We start from the raw sequence: 6000 nt of genomic DNA, 5'->3' as shown, positions 1-6000 counted from the left end.
TGAGTAAGCACTCTACCAACTGAGCTACATCCCCAGTCCCTTAGTTTTTATCTGTCTTCCCTGTCAAGTTTAGAGAGCTGGTATCATGCCCTCGCATTAGTAACCAAGGGTATAAAGACGCTTTGGCTCCGTATGTCTTTTTACAAAAGGACCACCATGCAAGAAGAAAACCTATTACCAAAAAAGCCTCTAGGTAGTCTTTCTAGATTCCAGAGGGTCGCAGTCCTCTAGAATACGGGAGCAGAGAGCATTTTTCTCAGCCTACTCCTGGTTTCTATATACTGTTATAAAACCCTTCCCATTGTAAAGGGCCAGGTCCATGTGGAGCCGCGCCCTTCTCCCTCGAACTACAACTCCCAGCATGCAGACTGCCCCCAAGAACACGCATGCGCATGGGCGGAGACGGGGGGGGGGGGGGGGAAACCAGCAACACGGACAGCGCGGTCGGGTTTTGGGGGCAGCCGGCGGGAGCGTTCGGCAACTCCCTGAAGCTGAGGCACAGCGGAGCGTGGCCGCAGAGAAGAGCAACTTAAACTTTGCGGGCTCTGCCGGGGGTCGGCGGCCGGACGCCAGCAGGTGAGTTCAGCACGGTGCTTTCCAGGAAGTCCGTCGGCGGGCGGCGGCAGCGGGTCGCTTCGGCCTGGGCGATCGAGGAGGGAGCGGCTGTGCTTCCCGCCGCAGGGGTGCGGCGCCTTCCCCGCGGGCCTCGCTAGGGAGCCGAGGGTGCCGGACCGTTCCGGGACAGCAAGGTGTGCCGGGTGTCGCCCGCGGCCAGGCGCGCGAGCTCCGAGCTGTCGGTGAGTCACAGCGGCTGGTCGGCTGGGGTTCGGGGCCCTTCACCTCGAGTTCGGGACCGGCCGGCTGGGGTTCGGGGCTCCTCACCTGGAGTTCGGGACCGGCCGGCTGGGGTTCGGGGCTCCTCACCTCGAGTTCGGGACCGGCCGGCTGGGGTTCGGGCCCCGTCACCTTGTGTTCGGGACCGGCTGACTGGGGTTCGGGGCCTGTCACCTAATGTTCGGGACCGGCCAGTTGGGGTTCGGGGCCCGTCACCTCGAGTTCGGGACCGGCTGGCTGGGGTTCGGGGCCTGTCACCTAATGTTCGGGACCGGCCAGTTGGTGTTCGGGACCCGTCACCTAGTGTTCGGGACCGGCTGGCTGGAGCTGGGGGCCAGCCCCTCGAGTTCAGGACGGTCTACCTGGGGTTCGGCACTGGCTTTCTGGGTTTGGGACTGGCTGATGCTCTGGACCCGGCGTGGGCTGGGGAAGTCGTCCGGGAAGTGCCTCACCCCGCAGCCCTCCTACCCCAGCCATCTTCTTGCTGCCTTGGCTGTTGGTTGAGAGGGAACCCACAGAACTTGGGACACACCCATTTCGTGATTGAAATCTGGCCGTCTTACATTGGCCATTTTGATCTGACGGCTCTGCTCTGCCTTAGAATCAATTTCTGGCGTCCGTGCAGCACAGCTGGGGCCGGCTGTGAAGCTGATGCGGGTTTGTTTTGAGGACGTGACTGGGTCATTATTTTTGTGCTTACAGAAGTTGATGAGTTTCCTCTGCAAGCCTGCATTCTGATTACAAACAGAAATGGGAAACCGCCCCAGTTTTTACTTTCCTTTTCTTCTCGTCTCTTTCCCCTCCCTTTTCTGTTTTCTCATCTTCTCATTTGTGTTTAAGAATCTCCTTTGCCCTTTTCCGAACCCCCTCCCGTTCTGATTCTAGCCCTCCTCCCCCATGTATTCATTCATGTTTAGCTAAGAATCAAGTTTCCAACTTGCCCTCTGCCTCTCTTAAAACCCACAGTCATCTATTTGGTAATGAACACGGCAGTAAAACTTAATCCCAGGAGGTCATACTTAAACAGGAAATGAGCCTGCGGAGATCTGTTCGCTATGTGCAGTCTTCTTTGGTTTCTGACATTTTTTGTGCAGCTCGTTCTTTTTCTGAGAATCCTTCAGAATAGTTTCTTGGCAGATTAAATTGATTAATCAATCGACCCGCTGGTATTTTAGAAAAATAGATCTGCCCAGATTCCTTTTCATTAGCTGCCTCTTCCTAGTGCTGTCACACTCCCCCCCCCCTTTTTATTGATTTTTATTGAACTATACATTTTTCTCTGCTTCCCTCCCTGTCTCTCCTCCCCCACTCCCAACCCTCTCCCAAGATCCCCATGCTCCCAAGCTGTCACACTTTATACACACACACACACACACACACACACACACACACACACACATCCCTTTTTGGTGTTTTGAGCCATTCTCACTATGTAGCTCAGGCTGCTCTTTAGCCCCTTCTTTTCCTGTCTCAGTTTCTCAGTGCTGGAATTACAGATGGGGCCATCAAGTCTAGCTAACTCTAAATGTCTTTAAGAATCCACAGTTGGGCCCTGGAGAGATGGCTCAAAGGTTAAGAAGACATGTTGATCTTCCAAAGGCCTGGGTTTAGTTTCCAGCACCCCCACTTCACAGCCTACAGCCGTGTGTAACTCCAGTTACATCTGGTACCCTCTTCTGGTCTCCACAAGCACTGTGCACATGGTGCACATACAGACAAGCTCGCACACATAAGTAGAATTCTTAGAAAGAGCCCACAGTTACAGTTAGAATCCCATCTCTGGCTCCACAGTGTGCATCCCATTATATTCCAGATCTTAGAACTTCCTTGGCTTGCATCTCCCAACATTTCCACTTTTTTTTTTAGAATGAGATTGATGGTGGCCAGGTAACCCCACGATTATCCTAGCCGTCTGTGGTGTGTGTATGTGTGTGGTGTGCAATTGGGTCAATGCATGTTCATCTGTATTCACACATGTGTGAACCTACATGTGGAAACCTGGAAGTTAATGTCATGTCTTCCTGGATCATATCTGCTGAACCATATCCCTAACCCCTCCTTTAATAATTATTTAAAAAATTAATCCATCTGGGAAACCTTGGCTAAATGTATATCATTCCAACCCCTGTGCTAGACAAGAATGAACAAAAGTGAGTTCTTGAGGCTATTACTGCTCTATAGCTGAGTTTTCTTTCATCTTAGTGGTAGACCGTTAAGCTATATTTTGCCTGACATTAAATACTTAGAGGTCAGATCCCATCACAATTCTTGGTGTTCGCAGTTTTTTTTTCAGACTGTTGATGTAGTTCAATAATTGAATGTTTGCCTAGCGAGTGTAATGACCTAGGTTTGGTCCCAGCACCACAAAATCCAAAAGACAATTTTCAGCTCCCATCTTCTGACTTATTTAAAGAACAGGTCAGTATAACAGAAAGGACTTAAGGGCCTACATCATTTAGGGCCAGTACTCTTCACACTTAGCATGTGTCAATTGACATACCTGTTCAATTTGAAGTGAAGTCTAGAATTTGCATATCTTAAAGCGGTAGAAATCACACTTTGAAAACTTAAGATGGGAAGATAATTCCAGTGATATTTTAAAGTGCTTCTGATGATTCTTTTAAGACAGTGGCTGATAATTGTGAGACATATATATATCTTGTCTAATTTTCAATTAAAAAGATTTTTCTTTCTGACAGAGTCTCACATAGCCTCAGCAAACCTCCAATTTACAATGTAGCCAAAGCTAGCGTTGATCTCGTGAACTTTCTGCCTCCACATTCTGAGAGCTGGAATTACAGGTAGGTGTCACATGCTGGCTTCTTCTTCCTTTTTTGTGTGCTCTTAGCTTTCTTCCTCTTTTCTCCCATCCTCAGTTGTTTGCATTCACATTTTCAGTAATTGACTGATTCAGCAAGGGTGTGTTTTACTCTGTCCTGGACACTGTCTTGGGCTCCTGATGAGTGTAAGGTATGATTCCTCTGTGTGTGCTTTTTGTAGGGAATAAGAACGTGTGGTAGTTGTATGTCAGGTGTTTTCCAGTTGTTCAGGTGGGGACCAAATAAAGTCAGTCTGTTTCCACGTGCTAGTCATCTGTGCGAGTGTATGTGACATATCTGCGTAGAGTACGTGTAATTTTGTCCATTTATTTGGAACTTGAGATGAGCTGCACACAGGAAAATCAGCTAGATCTAAGCACTGTTATCAGCAGGGCCATGTCTGCAGGTATAAATGTATAACTGGGTTAGAGATCGACAGAGGGAGGGAAAAGATGAACGGGGTAGAGATAGTGGGAGTAAGTGGGTTTTCATAGTGCTCTGTGTCAGTGTGTACTCTGCTGTGGTTGTGTAGGCTTGCAGTCATGAAATTCCTGCCTTTCTGCCAGAGCGCTAGCGTGTGCCACCTCCGAGGAAACTTTGCTTTGTTTTGTTTGTGATGGGTTTTACTCTGTAGTGCAGTCTGACCTGGATCTCAATGCATGGGTTATTTGCTCACTCACAGCAGCCTTCTCCACTCAGCCTCGCTAGTGCTGGAGTTACCAGTGTGAGCTACCACACCTAGCTCGGGTTTCCTGATTAAAAGAGTACAGGAGGGCATTATTGTGTAGGCTATAACTGTAGCTAAAGCAGTGTGTCACTGTTTTTCATTGACCTGCCCTGTTGACTTCTGAATTACATTATGTCAAATCCTTTAAAATCGTAAGTGTAAATTCATACTGAAAGCAAAACAATATAGGAAGCAGAAATGTTATTTAATGTGATGGCCCATTAGCCTGTTAGATATTAAAAATGTAGTGTCAAATTATGTTTGCTAATTATTAAAAAACAATTAAATCTGAATATACATTCTTATATCTGTCTGAATCAATTAGGGAGTGTGTGTGTGTATGTATGTATGTATATATATATACACATATATATCTATGTGTGTGTATATACACATATATATGTATGTGTGTGTATATATATGTATGTGTGTGTGTATATATATATATAAACTGCATCTGTGTGGAAGCCCCTTTTTGGGGGACAGGGTCTCCTATATAGCACAGCCTGTCTTGGAACTCACTATATAGACCAGGCTGGCCTCAAAGTCACATTGATCCTCCTGCTTCTGCCTCTCAAGTGCTGGAATTAAGATTATGCACAACCACGCCAGGTTCTACCTTATTTTTATTTCTTATTTGTTTGTTTGTTTATTCTTGAGGCAGGGTTTTTTACTGAACTTAGAATTCCCTGAGTTCAAGTCAGTAAGGCTGACTAGTTGATCACTGAGCCCCAGAGATCTTCCTGTCTCCTCTTTCCCGACTCTGAGATTCCAAATGCACACTGCCTGACTTATATATGGATACTAGGGATCAAACACAGGTCTTCATGCTTGTATGGTGTGTACTTTACAGCTGAGTCACCTCTACAGACCTCTGTCGGTTTGATTTGATACTTAATGGTAATAAAGGAATAGAGGTTTGAATAATCCAAAGTGGTAGATAGTTGGAAGTGCATGCATTACAGTACTCTAGAATTACTTTTAGAACAAAATTGTTAGCCCATATCTTGAAAATAGAATTTTTACATTTATTCATTTAGTGTGTGAATAGGCACCCATGAGCCATGATGCATGTGTCATAGGACAACCTGTGAGAGTCAGTTCTCCAGTATGATGTGGATCCTGGGAATTTAACTTGGGTCATCAAGCTTGATGGCAAATGCCTTTACCTGCTAAGCTGTCTTGGTGGTTCTGTCATTAACCTGTATCTTGAAGTGCTGCTCTTTTTTATGATTAGTGTTTCTTACATCTGGACCAAGAAATTTGGACCTACCCTTAAGGTGGTAAAGGTAGTCTGGTTTCTTTACAGGGTCTCATTTACCCCAGACTGGCCTCAAACTCACTATGTTGAAAGAATGACCTGAAACTTCTCAAGTCTTCCTGCCTCTACCTCCCTCCCAGTGCTGGGATTACAGACATAGGCCACCACACCCAGCAGGATATCTCTTGATGTTGGAGTTATAGGTGACTAGGGGTGCTCGTCATGGAAGCTGGGAACTGAGCTCAGGTCTTCTGCAAGAGCTGAATGCACTCTTAACTACTGGGCCGTCTCTCGACAGCTCTTTTCTGTCCTGTTTGAAACAGTGTCTCTCTACGTAGCCCCGGATGGCCTTAAATATT

At 46.8% G+C, this 6000-nt stretch overlaps 1 protein-coding gene across 3 annotated transcripts in view; it reads left to right on the top strand.

The window, feature by feature from the left end:
• The first annotated feature begins 410 nt into the window (after positions 1-410).
• Tmod3 (tropomodulin 3) overlaps positions 411-6000 on the top strand; it is a 66333-nt gene continuing 60743 nt past the window's right edge. For 2 of the 3 annotated variants that reach the window (XM_048423632.3, XM_048423630.3), the window contains exon 1: positions 411-576. The gene's annotated coding sequence lies outside the window, so the exon portion shown is untranslated. Of the gene's footprint in view, positions 577-690; positions 798-6000 lie in introns of those variants that run through there. The other variant, XM_048423631.3, reaches the window with a different exon arrangement.

The sequence above is a fragment of the Myodes glareolus genome, chromosome 4 (genome assembly GCF_982192425.1).
Source record: "Myodes glareolus chromosome 4, mMyoGla1.1, whole genome shotgun sequence".
NCBI classification, from domain to species: domain Eukaryota; kingdom Metazoa; phylum Chordata; class Mammalia; order Rodentia; family Cricetidae; genus Myodes; species Myodes glareolus.
The sequence above is the reverse complement of the archived record's forward strand: the minus strand, read 5'-3'. Positions and strand labels throughout refer to the sequence as shown.